The sequence below is a fragment of the Microcaecilia unicolor genome, chromosome 4, assembly GCF_901765095.1.
Source record: "Microcaecilia unicolor chromosome 4, aMicUni1.1, whole genome shotgun sequence".
Taxonomy (NCBI): Eukaryota; Metazoa; Chordata; class Amphibia; order Gymnophiona; family Siphonopidae; genus Microcaecilia; species Microcaecilia unicolor.
Window position 1 is genome coordinate 294,868,484 of NC_044034.1, and position 21,908 is coordinate 294,890,391.

At 43.4% G+C, this 21,908-nt stretch overlaps 1 protein-coding gene across 4 annotated transcripts in view; it reads right to left on the minus strand.

Annotated features, from left to right (window-relative positions):
- ZMIZ2 (zinc finger MIZ-type containing 2) overlaps positions 1-21,908 on the minus strand; it is a 214,877-nt gene that overhangs the window by 80,562 nt on the left and 112,407 nt on the right. The window lies entirely within an intron of this gene.

The following is a 21,908-nucleotide window of genomic DNA, read 5'->3' on the forward strand; positions in this document are numbered from 1 at the left end:
ACTGTTTCCCAGGAGCAAATGTCCCTTGCCCTTTTCTGACCACTGCACAGTTGGGATATATTGTTTTGGGGAGAATGGCTTCAGCATTTTAAATGGGAAGACAGTGTCCTTTTCCAAAGACGATACAGATTGCTCAGGAGACCTGCTCAAAAATGAATAAATAAAATGAAGATAAAGCTGATAAGGGAGAAAGTGGACTGAGAACCAAAAGGATGAAGTTGGAGAAGAAATAAAATTAGAATAGAAACAGGATGCTCCATACCCAGAGTTGTCTTGAACAAAATTAATAATAACAGTTTTAAAAAGTTAGAGAAAGTAATAAAAAAAGGTGGTTCTTGGCTGTTCCTGCAAGTTGTGCAAGGCTGCTGCTCTCATGGGTTTCACCTCATCTAACCTCTGTGGTTTGGGTCCTTCTGTAGGAAACAAGTTCCAGAACTAGCCCACACATTTCCAGTGTTGTCCCTGCCCACCCATCCTTTGCTTCCCATCCTCCTCCCACTGCAGTTTGTGGAGAGGTTAAATCGGAATTTTCAGTCTCTTTTTCCTGAAGGGAAGTTGTCACACTCCCTGTGCAGGAGCCTGGCTCGGAGTACTACAGCAAGTTTACAGACTGTCCACAAGGAACTTGGCGTCCAGCCTGGTCCTGGCAAACAAGGCCCCTGGCAAACACAGGAGCTGCAATGGAAGGCCTAGTTATGATCAAGTTAAGGACAGGAAGATACTGAGGGAATACACAGCCTGCACATTATACAGTGCTGCAGGTGGCCCCTCTGTGTGCCCCCCATAATCTCACTCCTAGCTCTGAAGAGTCAAATGATATGGAGCAAACACACTGGTTACTCCAAACTGTATCACCATTATCCTGAGAGCTCAAAGAGACCAGAATTATTTAGTCTAGGTAAGGGTTATATTGTATGATAGGGTTGCCAACTAGATCCAGATTCTTCTGACAGGGTTGATCCAGTCCTGGGCTTACCCAACTGCATGAAGGGACTTGTGGTTCTGATTTCCCCATTGGATTCCCTAAGAAAAACAAGGCTACAAGTCCCTGCACGCACTGGGGTAAGCTCAAGATTGTCAGGCGAATATGGATCTAGTTGGCAACCCTACTGTATGAATAAGGAACAGTATAAGAGTATTGGCTGTGGGAAAAACTTCAGGGCCCCAAATTTCAAACCCTCCTAAGAGTCACTGTAAGGAATAGTGCAGGACTGCTGTATGGGCAAGCTCACAGTTCCTGCAGTTCTAGTCTCTCATCAGGAGGTGCTGTAGGGAATGATACAGACGTGCTGGTTGTGGAAGAGCTGACAGCTTCTGCAGTTCCAGTCTCTCCCAGCAGGATGTGCTGTAGGAAATGGTGCAAATACATTGGACTGCACAGATCCTCTTGTGGCTGCTTCAAACAGCATCCATGGAAGAGTGCAATGTACTTATTTCCTTCACAAAATGAAGCAGGAAGACCACCCTCACTAAAGACAGCCCTTACAAGTTTCTAGATCCTGTTTTTGTAAATCACACCCTGTACACAGGGCATTTTAGTGCTCCATCCAGGGGCTGGGAGCACTGCAATCTGGCTGCATTTAATTTGATTTTGATAGCTATCTGAGGCAGACAGACAAGTCAGAATGTCCCTAAGACCTCTCAACCACAGTGGTCAATTAGAATAGCACTGCAGAAAGTGAATGATTTCCAGCTCTTTAGCCAAGGCACTTTAAACAAGCCAATACATTCTGTCTCATCATCGCTCAATGGAAGTAAAAGGCAAATACCAGCAGGGAGAGGGAATGTCAAAGGCTGGCCTTCTGCCAACCTCCAGAGCTCAGGAATGTGTGGAAAACAGCCTGGAAGTCCCCTTCTAATTCATATCTTTGTGCAGAAATTCACTGCCTGTACCAGGAGACCCAACACTATATTCACCACATACATCCACAGTCTAAGCTTGGACTACTGGGACCATAGGAGCCGGGGCTTTGAGTGCTTGAGAACCCCTAATATTGAGCAAACTCTTTGACTGTGTCCAAGGAGGGGTAATTTCCATTGGCTTTAGCAGCCCCATGACTGGGACCCTCACTATCCCAACACAATAATTAATTAACAACATCCCAAACTGGAAGTACCCAGGGCCACAACACCCCAGTACTATATAGGCAGTCCTTGACTTTAGGACAAGTTCTTAAACCAATACCCATAACTCAACTTAATATGTGAGCATCTCCCAGCAGGTGTGCATTGATATTTATTTATTTGTTACATTTGTATCCCACATTTTCCCACCTATTTGCAGGCTCAATGTGGCTTACATAGTACCGGAGAGGCGTTTGCTGATTCTGGTGTGAACATGTGAACAACTACAAAGTGATGTTGTGGTAAGATAAAGTTCATGTGGCAGAACCACATTAGGAAATCGTATAGTGGAAGAGTTGTGTTATGTCCATTCCGTACTTTAGTTTTATTGTGTTGCAGAGATCAGGCATTTAAGTTGGATCGGTAGGGTATGCTTTTTTAAACAGGTTAGTTTTTAGTGTTTTCCGGAAGTTTAGGTGGTCATATGTCATTTGCTGAAGATGGTGGGGCCCAGTGAAGTGAAATCAGCAAGTAGCATGCCTCTATATGTTCGTTACCATTGGCTCCCGATAAAAGAATATAGTCTTATGTATACAATCTTGATGACCCATAAGGTAGCATATGGAGGGACACCCGAATATTTGGTTCCACTGATACAATTCTATCATCCAAGGTGGACTCTATGGTTCATGGCCCTAGCTCTGTTGGCCCTCCCTAATACACAGGGAATGCATCTTTCAGTAACACAAGACAGTGCCTATTTTTAGCACTCACCTTACTTATGGAATCATTTGCCTTATGAGATATGGACTGACACTGCCCTGGCCAATTTAAGTCAAAATTGAAAATGTATCTTTTCCAATAGGCTTTTGGTTAGCCAGGGTACTATAATGGAAGATCTGGGGGATGGTGATGTTATGATTATTCTTGGGGAAATGCTATGTTGTTGTTTTCCTTTAATTAATGACATTCTTTTCTAATTATTTTGATTGTAAACCACTCTCTGGCCATTTGAAGAGTGGAATATCAAATTCTGTAAACTATTAAACTATTAAGACAGGAAACAAGCTGTAGCCAGCATGGACTGTGGGGTGATTTGGGTGTGTGTTGTGCAATAGAAGGAGAAAGCTGTAGGACACTGGGAAGGTGGATTTGGAAGCAGGAAAATATAGGGTGCAGGGAGAGTGGGGTGATTTGGAATTAAATATGTTCCAGCCAAACAGAGATAACCTTTTGCCTGTAACACTGGATGGTTCAGGGGATGGTCACAGCAATACAGATAAATCTCTTTTCTGCATCCAACCCCCATCCCGTGCCAGCTCCCATTCAGCCTTATAGTTACAGATAGGTTGAGATGCTTAGTATTTTATGACTTCAGAAATCATGTTTCTGTTCCAAAAAATTAAGACTAGGCAATCTTTTATTGTTGAACAGTTCCTTTATCATATCAGTGTTATTACTCTGACATAAAAATACATGAGAATAAGTATCACAGGATCTGATGCAGAAAATTTCCCGTGTGGTTACCGTGGGTTTAACTAAGCTTTACCATGGGATAGCAATGCAGAAGGAGTTTCAGTGTGGGTATTAACTCACTCAGAAACCCTTACCACAATTGCATTTAAATGAATGCAAATGCTGTGCATGTTATCCACCATATACAAAATAATAATAATTTTAAAAAAGGCTTTGCCCATATGACTATTCCATAACAATGTATGCCATGGTCCAGAGCAGCACAGAAGGCTTGGTTGAGAGGAGTGGGTGTCTACCAGCACCCTCTTTCTCCCCCCCCACCCCCCCCATCCAGACCAAACTGCCCCAGAAAACTATATCAGCTCCACTCCTTCCCCAACAACCAGAATAGAACTGACCTCCCCCCCCCCCCCCCCCATTTGCAATTCAAGGGATAGTCCTGGTAGTCTAGTGGCCTGCCTACCTACCTCACCTCATCTCAAAAATTAAATCCCTCCTATCCTCGAACCCTCACCCAGCCCACCCCACCATAACTTACTGAAGAAGCAAGAGCGATGCCCAGTGAGCCAGTAGACTACCAGGGAAATGTTGTAAGTGTGGAAGTGTGGGTGGGTTGGGGAGCACTAGACTACCAGGGCAGACTGAGGAGTAATGTCAGGAAGTATTTTTTCACGGAAAAGGTGGTAGATACGTGGAACACCCTCCCGCGGGAGGTGGTGGAGATGAAAACAGTAATGGAATTCAAACGTGCATGGGATAAACACAAAGGAATCCTGTTTAGAAGGAATGGATCTATGGAATCTTGTTTAGAAGGAATGGATGTACGGAATCTTAGCAGAGATTGGGTGGCGATGCCGGTATTAGAGTAAAACCGGTGCAGGGCAGACTTCTACGGTCTGTGTCCTGATCGTGACTGAATAGATATGGATGGGCTGGAGTGTAAATTTTAAGTGGCTTCGACGTTGGCTTCAGAACATTTAGTACAGGAACAGTGCTGGGCAGACTTTTACGGTCTGTGCCCTGAAAAACGCAGGGACAAATCAAACTCAGGTATTCATATAAAGTATTAAATACCATGTAAAATGAGTTTATCTTGTTGTTACCATGTTACCAGGGAACTGTGGGATGAGGGTCGGGTTGGGGAGGGAGGGGGGCTCAGTCTACACAGGATTGTGTGTTCAGGAGGGAGGAAGATGCCAGTATGTTTTGTTTTTAATGTCATCCTTCCTGACAGTGCCTGAGCAATTTTAACATGGCAACAATTTGCATGTTCATTGGGTATTGCATGCCACTGTCGTTTTGTGCGGTATTTTGCGGTAGATCTGCAGCTCTACTGTGAGGCTTACTGCATCTCCCCCATAGTGATTGTCTGGGCATGGCGCTTATTCTGCTATCTCACTTGCTCTGTCATTCTTCCACCTTCACACAGGAGCTCTGCTCTTTGGCTCAGCCTTCCTTATAATTCAGGGTCTACAATAAGACTGTAAAGAAGATCTTGGATTTTAATTCCCCTCCTCAAATTTATGAGAAATAGGTAGAGAAAGAGCAAGGAGAGAGCACTCCTGCTGCAATGAATGGAGGAGAGCCTGGAGGACGTCCAGCGTCTGTCCACCCCCCCCCCCCCTTCCTTAGCTCTCCTCCTCCTCCTCTCGCCTGCATCAGAGCACAGAACATTAGGTTCTCTCTCCCTGGTTCAGCGTGTTCCTTTCTCTGAGCAAGGACACTATATTTAACGTGCAGCAAGATGTCTGTGTGCATTCTCTCATTTACACACACGTACACCCCCCTCCCCCACAGGCTTCCTCACATTCACACTGTCTCCTCTTATCTCTGACTCTTAGACTCAGATACTGCAACTAGTAATTCACCTAGTACCATCTCTCTCTCTCAGCAGACTCAAACACACACACTCCTACAGATTCAGATAACTTCACTGACATGACAATGTAATACATTTACCGATTAAATTAATAAAAAGAGATAACATATCCTCTCACCTTCAATGTACACACATGCAAATACACAAAGCCCCTCCCCCCATACTCTCTCATGTGCTGTTTCTTTTAAAACGCCCAAATATTGACATGATGAGTCTCTCTCTCTCTCTCCTGCATATTAGGTTTTTTTCTCTCACTGGCTCTTACAGCCTTCCTCTGCCCCTCCCTCTGGTGCAGTACTTTGCTCACTCCTCCCTCAGGTTCCACTCTTACTATGCCTCCATATTTCCATTGATCTGGATCCCTCTCCTTGCCCACAGATCCTCTCTCTCAGCAGGGCATCCATCTCATTTCCATGTGCATAAAATAATCAAGTCACTGCCAGTAGTCTAGGAAAAGATGGCATTTATAAACAGCACAGATTTAATTCAACACTTGTCTTTTAAAACTTGTTGCAATGACCGAATGACAGTGCAGGCTTTAGCTGGAAGAAGCAGCCCTCAGACTCCCCACAGTCAAAAGTGAAGGGGGAACCCACATACTGCTCTCACAGTATCACCTATTGGTCAGTAAGAGCATGACACGCAGTCATATGGAGAGAGGCATCCCTCCTCTTTCAAAAGAGAATGCTATGCTTCATGGTGTAGGAACAGGTAAGAAAGAGAACACACTAGGAGAATGATGGGCTCACCTTTAAGAACAAAGCGGGAAAGGGTATGAAATGGTAAAAAGGAACAGGTCTAGCAGAATGACAACAGCCTGGATAAGTCATCTAAACAAAACAAACAAAAAAAAAAAGGTATTTATCTAAAAAAATATATATAGCAAAACTAGGACCACAGAAGGGAAACCAAAACAATAAAGGGGATAGAAGACCTCCTTTTTTTAAAGAAAGGTTAAAGAAGTTAGGGCTTTTTGGCTTACAGAAAAGACAAATGAGAGGGAATATGATAGTTTATAAAATGATAAAGTGGCATGGAATGGGTAAATAACAAAAAGTTGACACTCCATGAAAAAAACAGGTAGCACACGTAAAATAAATAAGATAAACTTTTTTTCAGTCAAATGCTCAATTAGGTTGTGGAATTTGTTTCCATTGGTCAAGACAGCATAGTTGGGCTTAAAAGGGGTTTGGACAAGTTCCTGGAAGAAAAGTCCATAAATCATTATTAGCCATGTAGGTTTGGCAAAGCCACTGCTTATCTCTGTGTACAAAATACTCCTTGGGATCCTGCTGGCTACCTGTGGTCTGCACTGTCCATTCCAGAGACAGGATGCCAGACTTGATGGACATTTGGTCTGACCCTGTGTGGCACAGCTTATGTTCTGCAGACCATTTATTAGGCTACACAGTTGAACCAGGAGCTCAGTGATATAAGGGCTTGTGAGAGGGCTACCAGCCAGCTGGGGAGCTCTTTCAGCAAGGGTGTCAAATATAAGGTCTGTAAGCCATTTCTGGTCTGCCCACCAGAATCAGCAGGAAGAAGCAACAGTTGCAGTGATTCACAGGGATCTGAACCCTCCAACTGGAAGTGTCACTGCAATCACTGCTGCTATGGGAAGAAAGCTGGCAGAAGTGAGATGGAAAGAGAAGCAGCAAGGGAGCATGTCACAGAGGTAAACTGTAGCCACCATGAAGAAGGCTGGTGGTGCAGCAAGAAGGATCAGGTGCCAGAACTAATAAGGCCCTTTGGGAAACAAAAACCTAGTGCTGGACAGAGTGAAAACAGAGAGCAGTTCTATGAGCTAAACAAAAAAACAAAACAAAACAGGGCTACTCAGGGCAATTGTGCAATAGCTGTGCAGTGATACAATTGCTGGTAAAATATATGTACAGTGAAACCTCGGTTTTCGTTGACTTTGGTTATCGTCGGTTTCAGTTTTCGTTGATTTTTTCAGTGAAAAATTTGTCTCGGATTTCGTTGGTTGCCTCGGTTTTCGTTGCTAATTTTGCAAAAACAAAGGGCGACCCACGCGTTCTCCTGCTCATTGTGGCATTGTTTCTCGTTGTGTGAGCATCACCCCGCGCGTCTAACGCAACGCATGCAAGATAAAATCACATGTGCTCAAATCTCATTTTCCCTGTTAAGTGTTTCCCTTTAGCTCCATCATGGGACTATATTTATTCTCTATAAAATGTGTTTTTGGTATGTATTTTGGAGTGTCTAGAACAAATTAATTGGATTTACATTGATTCATATGGAAATAATTGCCTCGGTTTTCACTGATTGTTTTCGGACGGATTATCAACGAAAACCGAGGTATCACTGTATATATATATATTGAGAGGAGGCAGCAGCTTGAGGGGAAGAAGAATAAAGAGAGGGAAGGAAAATGAGTGGGCGACATGTGGCGAGTCATGAAAATGGGTGAGGGAGGTGGAGGGGCAAGAATGAGTGAGGGGATCTAAGGTGATGCACAATGAGAGCGAGGGGGATATGGAATGTCAGTGAGTTATCAGATGGATTTTGTTGAGTGTGAATGAAGAGATGAGAAATAGGATGTGAAACTGGAGAAGCTATGGGTTTAATGGGATCGCTCTTCCCTCTCTCAAATCTCTTTCTCCAATCCAGGATCCCCTCTTTCCCCTCTCCCCAATTCCTTATATCCTTCCCTCCTTCTTCACCTCCTGCCTGAGTGAGATCCTTTCTCCATTTCCCTCTTAACATCTCCTCTCTTCCCATTCCCCAGATCCCTTCCCCCCTTTTGCCTCAAAGAAAAGAAGGATTTCTTAACTAGTGAGGAAATATGGGTAAAAAAGGTTAGGCGATTGTTAATATTTATGCCAAGAATTAAAACCTTCTCTTTGGGGGGGGGGGGGGGCTGTTAAAGGAAAATGCACAGCAATTGATTCAGCTTCAGTCTACTCACTGTAATCTAGTCTACCACTTTGGAAAGCTTATAATTTTCGATCGCCTGAGAAGTGCAGACCTCAAAGGAAAATAATAACTGGACATCGTCCACATAGACGAATATAATGCCCATGGTTTGCATTAGAAAAGCAATGATAAATAAATGTTGAAGAAAATAGGCCCCAGCACTGAGCCTTGGGGTACACCACATTTTATTTCATGAACTTCAGACAGTGAATTAGACCATAAGACATGAAATAATCTATTATGTAAATAAGATCTGAACCAGGATAAATAACACAGAGTCTACGATTTTGTAGGTGTTTAAGAAGGATAGTACAGTCAACCAGGTCAAATGCAGTGCTGAGACTGAGATAGAAAAGTTCTCATACTCTCTCAATCTGAGATTTTATTAATGTGGTCAATGAGGGCCAGCAGTGTGTGTTCAGCTGAAAAATGTTAACAGAAACCAGTCTGACAGGGGTGTATAGCATTGATTTTTCCAAGAAAGATGAGAATTAATCAACAACAATCCTTTCAGGCCCCGAAGCTGAAAGGTAAATGTGGGCACTAGAGGCCTGTAGTGCCGGACTAGCGCCTGCATTTACGGCGCAGAATGTTTAGAGGCCTGGAGCACAGGAACAAACAAGCATGGGAAGGAACAGTGCAATGAGCACGCAAATTACTACTACTTCTATTTATCATTTCTATAGCGCTACTTGACGTACGCAGCGCTGTACACTTGAACATGAAAAGACAGTCCCTGCTCGACAGAGTTTACAATCTAATTAGGACAGACAAACAGGATAAACAAGAGATAAGGGAATATTAAAGTGAGGATGATAAAATAAGGGTTCTAAACAAGTGAATAAGGGTTAGGAGTTAAAAGCAGCATCAAAAAGGTGAGCTTTTAGCTTAGATTTGAAGACGGCCAGAGATGGAGCTTGACCTACCGGCTCAGGAAATCTATTCCAGGCATATGGTACAGCAAGATAAAAGGATGGGAGTCTGGAGTTAGCAGTGGAGGAGAAGGGTGCAGATAAGAGAGATTTACCCAGTGAACGGAGTTCCCGGGGAGGAATGTAGGGACAGATGAGAGTGAAGAGGTACTGAGGAGCTGCAGAGTGTTTGCACTTATAGGTCAATAAGAGGAGTTTGAACTGTATGTGGAAACGGATATGAAGCCAGTGAAGTGACTTGAGGAGAGGGCTAATATGAGCACAACGACACTGGCGGAATATTAGTCGTGCAGCACAATTTTGAACAGATTGAACAGGAGAGAGATGGCTAAGTGGGAGACCTGTGAGAAGCAAGTTGCAATAGTCTAAGCGAGAGGTGATAAGAGTGTGGATGAGGGTTCTGGTAGTGTGCTCAGAAAGGAAAGGGCGAATTTTGCTGAAATTATTGAGAAAGAAACGACAGGTTTTAGCAGTCTGCTGAATATGTGCAGAGAAGGAGAGGGAAGAGTCGAAGATGACCCCAAGGTTACGAGCTGATGAGACAGGAAGGATGAGAGTGTTATCCACAGAAATAGAGAATGGGGGAGAAGAAGAGGTTGGTTTAGGGGGAAAGATAAGAAGCTCAGTCTTGGTCATGTTTAGTTTCAGATGGCGCTGAGACATCCAGGCAGCAATGTCAGACAGGCAGGCTGATACTTTGGCCTGGATTTCGGCTGAGATTTCTGGTATGGAGAGGTAGATCTGGGAGTCATCAGCGTAAAGATGACACTGAAAGCCATGGGATGAGATCAGAGTACCAAGGGAAGAAGTATAGATGGAGAAAAGAAGAGGTCCCAGGACAGATCCCTGAGGTACACCAACTGACAGTGGGATAGAAGCAGAGGAGAATCCACTAGAGTATACACTAAAGATACGCTGGGAGAGATAAGAAGGAAACCAGGAAAGAACAGAGACCTGAAATCCAAGTGAGGACAGTGTAACAAAGAGTAGGCTGTGATCAACAGTGTCAAAAGCAGCAGATAGATCGAGAAGGCTGAAGACAGAATAGAGACCTTTGGATCTGGCCAGGAACAGATCATTGGAGACTTTAGCAAGTGCTGTTTCAGTTGAATGAAGGGGGCAAAAGCCAGATTGAAGTGGATCAAGAATAGTTAGAGATGAAAGAAAGTCAAGGCAACGGCGGTGAAGAGCATGTTCAAGTATCTTGGATAGGAAAGGGAGGAGGGAGATGGGGCGATAGTTGGAAGGACAGGTAGGGTCCAATGAAGGTTTTTTAAGGAGTGGTGTGACTACGGCATGTTTGAAGGCATCAGGAACAGTTGCAGTGGACAGTGAAAGATTGAGGATATGGCAGATAAAAGGGATGACAGTAGGAGAGATAGTGTTAAGTAGATGGGTAGGAATAGGATCAGAGGAACAGGTAGTTAGTTTCGAGGAGGAAATAAGATGTGAAGTTTCCTCTTCAGTGACTTCAGAAAAGGAAGAAAAGGAGGCAGGGGTTGGAGGGTTGAGAGAATGGACTAAGGGAAGGAGAGGTGGAGGTGACCTGGTTGAGAATTCAAGTTTAATCTTGTGAACCTTATCATGAAAGTACTCAGCCAGAGTCTGTGGGGGAAAGTGAAGGGGGGGGGGGGGGGTTGGAGGTGAAGGCACTTTGAGGAGAGAGTTCAGTGTGGCAAAGAGACGTTGAGGGTTTGAGCCAAGAGAATTTGTCAACTGGATGTAATAGTCCTGTTTGGCAAGTAAAAGAGCAGACTGGAAGGAGGTCAGCAAGAATTTGAAATGTATGAAGTCAACATGGGCACGGGATTTCAGCCAAAGGCGTTCGGCACAGTGGGCACAGGAACATAGGTAGCGGATTCTAGAGGTCAGCCAAGACTGGGGTTTGGTACGTTTTACAGAACGGGGAATGGGAGGAGCGAGAGTATCCAGAGCAGAGGAGAGAATAATATTATAGGAAGAGACAGCCTCATTGACAGACTTGGATAACATAGTGGTAGAGAAGAGATTTGAAACACTGGAGGACAGAGTAGAAGGATCAATAGACTGAAGATTCCTAAATGTATTGGTTAAGATTGGACGGGACTGGGGAGGAGGGTGTTTAAGTATGAAAGTTATCAAATGATGGTCCGAGAGGGTAAGAGTTGAGGCACAGAAACTGGAGATTGAGCAGTTTGAGAAGAGGATAAGATCAAGACAGTGGCCATTCTGGTGAGTGGGGGCAGTGGAGCACAGTTGAAGATTGAAAGAGGATGTTAAAGCAAGAAACTGAGAAGCATAAGCGTCAGAGGGATCATTTGCATGAATGTTAAAATCCCCAAGAATGAGGGAAGGAGATGAAGGTTAAAAAAAGAAGGAAAGCCAGGCATTAAAGTCAGTGAGAAAGGAAGAAAGGAACTTATCAGGGGGTCAATAAATGACTGCTACTCATAAGTACATAAGTACATAAGTAGTGCCATACTGGGAAAGACCAAAGGTCCATCTAGCCCAGCATCCTGTCACCGACAGTGGCCAATCCAGGTCAAGGGCACCTGGCACGCTCCCCAAACGTAAAAACATTCCAGACAAGTTATACCTAAAAATGCGGAATTTTTCCAAGTCCATTTAATAGCGGTCTATGGACTTGTCCTTTAGGAATCTATCTAACCCCTTTTTAAACTCCGTCAAGCTAACCGCCCGTACCATGTTCTCCGGCAACGAATTCCAGAGTCTAATTACACGTTGGGTGAAGAAAAATTTTCTCCGATTCGTTTTAAATTTACCACACTGTAGCTTCAACTCATGCCCTCTAGTCCTAGTATTTTTGGATAGCGTGAACAGTCGCTTCACATCCACCCGATCCATTCCACTCATTATTTTATACACTTCTATCATATCTCCCCTCAGCCGTCTCTTCTCCAAACTGAAAAGCCCTAGCCTTCTCAGCCTCTCTTCATAGGAAAGTCGTCCCATCCCCACTATCATTTTCGTCGCCCTTCGCTGTACCTTTTCCAATTCTACTATATCTTTTTTGAGATACGGAGACCAGTACTGAACACAATACTCCAGGTGCGGTCGCACCATGGAGCGATACAACGGCATTATAACATCCGCACACCTGGACTCCATACCCTTCCTAATAACACCCAACATTCTATTCGGAGAGGCAGAGGAGCAAATAGCCAGATGGAGTGGACTTTGAAGGAAGAAAAACAGTGAGACTGAGGTGGAAGAAGAGGTTGAAATCTACAAGAGGGTGAAAGTAGTAGCCAACCAGGCGAGGAGTATGGGAGAAAAGATAACCTCCATGGCATAGGGCCGCGACTGAAGCAGAGTCTTCAGGGTAAAGCCCAGTTTCAGTTAGGGCAAGCAGATGGAGAGTACGAGAGATAAAGAGGTCATGGATGTAGGAAAGTTTGTTACAGATGGCACGGGCATTCCACAGAGCGCAAGAGAAAGGCAGGGAAGAAGAGGGGAGGAGAGGAACTGAAATTAGATTGGAGATATCACAGTGTGACCTGCATAAATAGGATGAGAGCTGATGTGGAGGACCAGCATTGAGATTAATGTCCCCACCTCCGCGGCCTACCAGGCGAGGAGTATGGAAGAAAAGATAACATCCATGGCATAGGGCCGCGACTGAAGCAGAGTCTTCAGGGTAAAGCCCAGTTTCAGTTAGGGCAAGCAGATGGAGAGTATGAGAGATTAAGAGGTCATGGATGTAGGAAAGTTTGTTACAGACAGAGCGGGCATTCCACAGAGCGCAAGAGAAAGGCAGGGAAGAAGATGGGAGAAGAGGAATAGAAATTAGATTGGAGATATCACGGTGTGACCTGCACAAATAGGATGAGAGCTGATGTGGAGGACCAGGATTGAGATTAATGTCCACAGCAGAGAGCAGGAGAAGGAGCAAGAGAGTACGGAGAAGAATAGGAGAGGTATGATGACAGTGACGAAGGCAAGATGTACTCAGACAGAAAGGAGATGGATGAATGGAAGGAAGGAAATGTTGAAGGTTGAGAGCTGAGAAAAAGGAAGAGGAAAAAAGAAATGGTGAGATGATGAATAAGAGGGTGGACAATGTGTTCCTACAGTGTACAGTGGTTTCAGATGGAGAAACAGATTAGGAAGGGACAGTACCAAGAAGAGAAAGTGTACTGGAGCCATAAGTAGCAACTGGGAGAAAAATAAATGTAAAGAGAAAAATGCCCCTGACACACCGGTGCACAGCACCTAGAGCGGAGGCCCTGAGTGGATCGGAGTGGACCTGGAGGTCACCCCGGAGAAGGCTGTAAAGAATATGCAGATGAGCTGCAAGTACTCCACAGCACTTGAAAGGCAGCCGGTGGCAGAGCCGGGCACCTCTCAGCCGAGGAAAGGCTTATCAGGGGTTAGGCCGTAGCCAGCATTCCTCCCCGAGGGTCGCCTGATGAATGCTCATGAGGTAATTTGCTAATCCTCCCCAATGTTCAGTGGACAGTGCGCCAAACCAGGGCACACTTTCCGCTGTAAACCCTACGCCAGCTCAGAGCTGGTGTTAGAATTGTGCCGAGCCATGGAGAGGAGTGGGGATGCCAGAAAAAGCATGAAGCACAATCGCAACACGAGGGAGACCCTTCAGAACTTGAAGAAATTTCCTGGATGGCAGGGAAGAGGCAAGGCACCGGGGTGGGGGATGGAGGCACAGGGGTGCCTGCTGTCTCTAATCAGAATTGTGGGCTACTCAATCAAATTTTTTAATATAGCTTTCTAACATAGTAACATAGTAGATGACGGCAGAAAAAGACCTGCATGGTCCATCCAGTCTGCCCAACAAGATAAACTCATATGTGTATACCTTACCTTGATTTGTACCTGCCTTTTTCAGGGCACAGACCGTACAAGTCTGCCCAGCAGTATTTCCCACCTCCCAACCACCAGTCCCGCCTCCCATCACCGGCTCTGGCACAGACCGTATAAGTCTGCCCTCCACTATCCTCGCCTCCCAACCACCAACCTCTCTTCCCCCACCTGCTCTGACTTTTCTTTTTGTGCATTTCCATTTATTTCAGATTGCCCTCCTATCCTCCTCCTTACCAGACTGTTGCATGGGATGCTGGGTAACCGACACTCCTTCCTCCTCCTTCCCTCCCTCCCTCCTCTGGCATTCTGGGCACACGCTCAAAAGCTGTGCTTAATGCACAATTTTTGAGCGCATGCGCCAGGCACCATCCTCCCCTTAACTTCTAAACAACTCCCTAATGCTAAACTCTTATCTCATTAGAGTCGAGAATTAGGGAATTGTTCTTCAGTGCTGATCCGGCAGTATTTCTCCGGCGCTGTTCAGTACAGCGCTGGAGTTTTGAGCATCTGCCTATGCATGTGCATAATTTGTCAGTAGTGCTTTAACTGAGCTGGTTGTTAGTATCTTAAAGAAGGACCAGATTCTGTCTGCCTTGATGTGGTCTTAGTTGATTTCACATTCATGTAGGACATCTATGAGTGTTGTTTCTGTTGCAGCTAGGTTTGATCTTATTTTCATTGTTTTTCTTTTCTTCAAAATATTGTGCAAGCTCATCTGCTGTTGGTGGTTTTCATTTGATATTAGCAGAGCTTATGTGTTTAGTATGTTTTTCATTAATTCATATATTTTTTTTCATGTTTATCTCTTCTGGGTGCACATGTGTGCTATAGCATTCCGTTTTGGCTCTTTTTATGGTGTGTTTGTACTTGCTTCGGGCTTTTCTCCATGTGGTTTTGTTCCTGTCTGATTTGTTTTTGGACTATTTTCTTTCCAGTTTTCTGCAGTTTTTTCATCTCTAATAGTTCCTCGTTGAACCAAGGGCGCGGTTGTCATTTCCTCTTAGTTTTAATTTTGAATGGTGCTATTTCATTTGGTGTGTTTCCACTTAGTTCATCCCAGTTTCTCAGGAAGTGAAAGTTAGTGGGTATTATGTTTCTTTGGTCATTCATCACTGTTGACCAGAAACTATGGTTGTCCACTTTTCCTCTGATTAGGGCAGTGTGTGGTGTCCTCGGTTCTCTGTTTTTGCTGTTCTCTTTCCATTGAAGTGTGAAGGTGAGTTTGTTATGGTCTGACCATAGCACCTCCGCCCAGTTATGATTCTCTATTATATGGTTGTTATTGGCTGTAAGTAAGTATGTCTAATTGGTGACCTTTTACATGAGATGAGGTGGCTGGTGACATTTTGAAGTTCCATTGGTTCAGGAAGTTTGTTAGAAGTCTGGTGTTGGTGTTATGTTGCTTGTCTAGGTGTAATTGATATCACCTAGTAGAAGGACACTCGAGAAATTTGTACATATGTTTAATATGAAATCATCTTGGGCGTTGGACCATCTTCCAGGTGGGCGGTAGAAAAGCTGTGATTTTGCATGCCATGATTTCAATTGTAGGGGATATATGTTCAGCTATGGTTTCTACTTTAAAGAAGGATTTGTATATTAAGGCGACCCTGCCTCCTTTCTTTTTAGTTTTGTTGATGTGTGTTACTTTATATTCCGGCGGGCATAAGTCAAGCAGTACTGGGTTGTCTCGCATTTGCCACCACGTTTCTGTTATGAATAGTATACCTAATTGCTCGGTTTCAATCCAGTCTCTAATTATGGTTGACTTGTCAACCGCTGATTTCGCATTTATGTAACCTATAGGAATGGGTACATATGTATCAATGTTGATGTTGACGTACTTAACAGTCTGTAAATGTCTGTGTGTTCTATCTTTTTTGATGTTGTGGCCATTGCAATTGTTATTTGTGCTTATCTTTTTGGTATTGGTTAGGGTGTTGATCTCTGGTTTGTTTTGGTTTTTACAGTTTGGTCTTTCCAGTTGGTGAGGGGGACGTTGTCTTGCTGTAATAAGTACAGGGATTTTGTTCCATTTGTTGACTGACGTGGCTTGTAACCCCGTTATCCACAGTATTATCACGCAGTAGAAAAGCAATGATATAATATTGGACATAATAAGATATGTTGTGGGACTTGTGGTAGAGTGGTGGTAATTAGTGGTTGATTTCTGGAGCCAATAGTGGTCTACCCAAGTTGCTTAGTAAACTTGACTTTATTCCACAGTTTTTCCCTGGTGCACAATGGTACAAATTGTATACTATAAAGACTGAGACAAAACAGGCAACAAAAAATGTGTGACAGGAATCCAATCTATCGTATCTAGGGGGCTCCACAGTCAATCAGAGCTAGACACAGAGACCATGAAAAAAAAAAAGAGTATTTGCCTCCCTGTTATTAGGTAGGGTTTCTCTTTCAGGCTGTTGTTCTTCTGTAGTTAGTCATGCAGTTGTAAAAGGAGAGTTTAGCGAGGGCTACAGGCCACAGTGTAGCTCTCATTTTCATGGATTTGACAATTTCCTTAGTTTGCTGTTTGATGGAAGGTTACAAATGCAGACAGTTCTCTTTTTCAAGTTGCTGGCTTGGAATTACTTCAAGTAATGGAGGGGGGAGGCGAACTGAACAGGATAGGTATTTATAGGACAAAGGAAAGTAATTGACCCTAAGATTGGAATGCAGCTGTAAGAAAAAGCTACCACAGTGCTTGTTTTAAATCTCCATAAAACGTATGCCTCATTATTATTAGGTAGATTCCAGTTTCAAGCTGCCGTTCTTCCTTAGTCAGTTATGCAGCTATGAAGGGAGAGTTTACAGCAGGCGACAGGCCATAGTGTAGCTCTCATTTTCATAGATGTGTCAATTTGCTTTGTTTGCTGTTTGAAGAAAGGTTACAAATGCACAGTTCTATTTTTCAAGTTGCTGGTTTGGCATTACTGCAGGCAATGGAGAGGGAAAGGGAGAGGTGAGCTCAGTAGGGCAGGTATTTGTGAGATAAAAGTGAGTAATTGACCTCAAGCACTTCATGGAATGCAGCTATGAGAAAAGTTTCCCCAATGCTTGTTTTAAATGTCCACAAAACTTAAATCTTGATACATTTACATATCTTTATTCATCTTGAGTGTTTCTTTACTTTATTGTTTAGTTCTTTTCTAAATGCACTTAAACAGTCTTATTTAAGTCAGAAACATTGCTTTTCTTGAGGCTGTTGTATCTTCTTCCCCAGATTACTAGGGTGTTTGAAGATCTTTGATTTATTTGTCCAGAGCAGATTTCTGTATTAAAGCAAGTGAGATTTCAGAACTTTATATCTATTCAGTATAACAAAAAGCCAGTTTGCCTTTGGCAGCAATTAACAGGGGAGTGTTAATTTCATGGACAGTGCTCGATGAGGGTCTGAGTCTCTTTGAAGTAGGAAAGTTGAGATTCTCTGATATGTAGTCATTCCGTAGAACTACTTATTCTATTTATATTTTCTACTTTTATATCTTGAAACAAGGTAAAATAGTTTTAGAGTCCATTATCTGATATCTAGCAGGCACTATTACTGATATGTGGTCCCTTGTTTCATATTTGTTGAGTGTCTATCTGGTTTTGTGTTTGATTAAGGCAATGATTCCAAAACCTTTTACTATGGCGGAACCACTAAAATATTTTTTCATACACTGAGGAACCCTTAATTTATGTAAACATATATATGTTCATGCAAACAGATTCTACAAATTAATTTCTTGAGGAATCCAGTTTGGGAATCACTAAACTATAATGAGGTATTCTGCTTGCATGTAGTGTCTAAGTAGAGATCTTGTTGCAGTTGTGTTTGTTATGAGTTTTTTTACTAGGTGGTGTATTGGTATTTTAGGGCCTGATGTAATATTTGTAGTGCTCCCTTTCCATGCATTAGGTTGTTGCTCTTCGAGTCTTGGAAGTTAGTGCAGTTAAGGAATGGTAAGGTTCTGAATGTGTTTTTGCATAAGTTTGTGCATAGTGTTTTGTAGTGGAGGGATTATGTGTTGGCCTTACTGAGGGGACATCAAAACTTTAATCTAATTTTAGTTTGGAATAACATCAGACAGGGTTTTAGAAAATGCTGCAGAATCTGTTGTGTATTGAGGTAGTTGTCTTTATAGCAGATACGTGTGTGATCAGGTTTAAATTATGAGATACTGCCAGATGAGGGATTGAGGGATCTTTAAATACAGTTGAATCATTTCCATAGATGTGTATGTGGTTTAGTTTTAAGTGCTTGAAAAAACTGAGTCTAAAATATATAACATGTCATCTATGATACAGAAATCCATTTTTACTTGCACGTGAAGGCACTACTTTTCAATAAGAGTAGCCAGCAGCCCTTCCTTGGGCTTCAGTGCACTGCGAGAGAACGACCTTCAATTTCACTTATTGGGGTGGTACATGTCACTTTTCTGGATGGGCCACCCTTGGCATAAGAACATAAGAATAACCATACTGGGTCAGACCGATGGTCCATCTAGCCCAGTATCCTGCTTCCAACAGTGGCTAATCCAGGTCACAAGTACCTGGAAGAAGCCCAATTAGTAGCAACATTCCATGCTACCAGTCCCAGGGCAAGCAGTGGCTTTCCCCATGTCCATCTCAATAAGAGACTATGGGCCTTTCCTCCAGGAACTTGTTCAAACATTTTTTAAACCTAGATACGCTAACCGCTGTTACCACATCCTCCAGCAGCGAGTTCCACAGCTTAACTATTCTTCGAATGAAAAAATATTTCTTCTTATTTGTTTTTAAAGTATTACCATGTAATTTCATTGAGTGTCCCCTGGTCTTTGTACTTTTCAAAAGAGTGAAAAATCGATTCACTTTTACCCATTCTACACCACTCAGGATTTTATAGCCCTCAAACATATCCCCCCCTCAGCTGTCTCTTTTCCAAGCTGAAGAGCCCTAACCTCTTTAGCCTTTCCTCAAATGGGAGGAATTCCATCCCCTTTAACATTTTGGTCACTCTTCTTTGAACCTTTTCTAATTCTGCTATATGTTTTTTGAGATACGGCAACCAGATCTGAATGCAATACTCAAGTTCAGGTCGCACCATGGAGTGATACAGAGGCATTATAATATTCTTGGTCTTATTTTGCATCCCTTTACTAATAATTCCTAGCATCCTGTTTGCTTTTTTGACTGCCACCACACACTGGGTGAGTGCTGACTCCTAAGATGGAGTGCATCTCTGCACTCTGGTTCAGCATATTCCTTCTCTCCACTATTCCTGTGTCTAGCAGTTTCCTTCCCCCCTCTCCCCCCCCCCCCCCATGCCTTCCAACTGCACTGTGCAGCCAAAGAGCTCTCAGATAGTTTGAGCAACCTGAGGTTCATATGGAATGCTGTAGTTCCCAATCTCATGAGACAGCAAAATCATCAAGCTGTCTGTCTGAGGGTCGGAGGGGAGAGAGAAAAATATGTGTATGAGACGGGTAGGTGGGATGTGAGAGAGAAAAAGAGAGGGGCAGATGGGCTGCAGGCAAGTGGGAGAGGTGAGAGAGAAAAAAGGCCGACTGACTGCAGGCCTCTATAGAGGTGTAGGTATCATCTACTGAAACTTTTTAATCCACTTTAATTCAGTTGCCTAAGAGACCTATATATATATTTACTAAAGTTTGCACTGTTTAATTTTCTTTGCCACTTTATTCTTCAGCATTTGATACCTTTTATTAAACTTAGTTTGCATTGTTTTATTTCTTTGCCACTTTATTCTTCAGCATTTGATACCTTTTATTAAACTTAGATATTAAGATATGTATTATCCTGATCTTTCTTTCTGCATGTTCAGCAACAGCTCTTGGCCAGGGACCACACACCAAGCTTACTCCTGAGGATATTCTGCACCAAATATTAACAATTATGCATCTTTTGAGTAATACAGTTTTTCAGTATTACATTACAAATTACTCAATGGTATTGTGTTATTTGAAAAATAAAGGATGCAGACTTTTGCGGAATTCCCTCACCACAAGCTCCAGTCTACCACCTCCCCACCCCTACTCTTTGCCCCTTTCATTTTGGGTTGAACCCTCACAGGCTTCACCCCCCCGCCAGCTCCTCCCCTATCTCTGTCCCCGCCCTAGATTTCTCTCCTCTTCTTCTTCACCCAGTTCTTTCTCCTCTCTTCTTTTTCCTCTTCCCCAGGTCATGTGTGCTGGTACTTGTGACTGCAGCCTACACCCCAGGCCTGCACAAAATGGCTTCTTTCCTCAGGTTCAAACAGGTTTTCATTTCGAACCATGTGCGCTGATACTCATGGCTGTAGCCTTCACCATGGGCCTGTGTGGTTCGGCTCCTATAGCCATAGCCATCCCCTGGCCCAAACAGCTGCAGCCTCTTCATCTCAGGCCCATGTGAGCTCGCACTCATGGCTGCAGCCTTTTTTTATCTGAAAAGCAGCTGCCCCTCCTTGCCCAAGTGGACCAATGCCTTACAGTTATTTCATGTTCCCTGTACAGATTCTATAAGACAAAATGGAAGAATTTTTCTATAAAAATTCTGCATTGCGCAGAATTTCCTCAGAAGTAATCCTGACTCCTTCCAAGACCTTTAATTTTTGACCCTAAATCCAACAAGCTAAATTGCCATTTTGCAATTTTGGACTCCCTCCTCACCTTCAGAGGCTTTGAGTGCGGTCTCTGCAGCATCCCCAGCTCCAGCCAACCTGAGGCATGTAGAAGACTTGAGCCAGGAAATTAACCCAGGTCCATTTGCAGGGCAAAACAGAGCAGTGCCACAGAGCCACCAGGCTAGCCTAAAGTGAGCCTTCTTAGGGTAACGCTCTCCTCTGCAACCATGAGCACTGTAGCACTGCTTTCCTGTTTATTATCAGAAACCGACAGTGGCATCAGACTGATCAGGAAACAGTTGAAGCAGTCAGAATGGATTCTTTTTTTTTGTTGTTGTTAAAGAAAGAAAATACAGACAGGGAGGGCAGCTGCACAATAAGAGAAAGAAAGCTGGGTAAGAAATTAATTCTTTGTGCTAAAGAAAAATACTTATAGAAGGGAACAAGAAGGGACAGTATGGTGGTTGATGATGAGTGAAGAAGATATAAGGCCTTCATTGAAGCTTCTGCATTACAAGGCAATGAGGAAACAGACAGATGGACAAGACAGACACACTTACATGGAGGAGGGAAAGCATTGAGAGGGAGATGATCTGGGAAAGAGGGCCAGACAGACAGATGGGGAAGAAGAGAGAGCGAAAAGGTGACAGATGGGGAGACAAACAGAAATGTGAAATCGGAAAAACATAGACAGGGAAAGAAAATGGGAGAGGAAGAGCACAAAGTGTAATTTGTACTTTATCTGCTTATTATTTTAATGTCTTCTTTTTATTTTTTTAATCACTTTAGGTATTAATTTGGCAATACCTTGCACAAAAGTAGCAATAAAGATTTCTGAATCTGAGTGAGGAGAAGCTGAGAGGAGGGAAATGGAGTGGGAGAAAGTACACAGGAGGCAAAAGCTGATTCAGAAGGTGGTTTTGTGACTAAATCAGAGACCAGATGCATTTTAGTCATTGCTCAGACAGGGTTCCAGGAATGGAGTGTCCCTTGCCACCCCCACCCCAAACACCACTCTGTGACAGAATCAGGATTTGGGCCTACTCTTCCCCCCACCCCCCCACACACACACACATACATTCACTGTCCCACCCTTGCCAAGGGCTGTGTCAGAGAGAAATTACAACATTGCTGTGTCTCAATACACTCCCTCACAGATATGGTATGTTGGGGGGCGGGGAGGGAGGAAGCACATTCTCTAGGAGCCTTATTC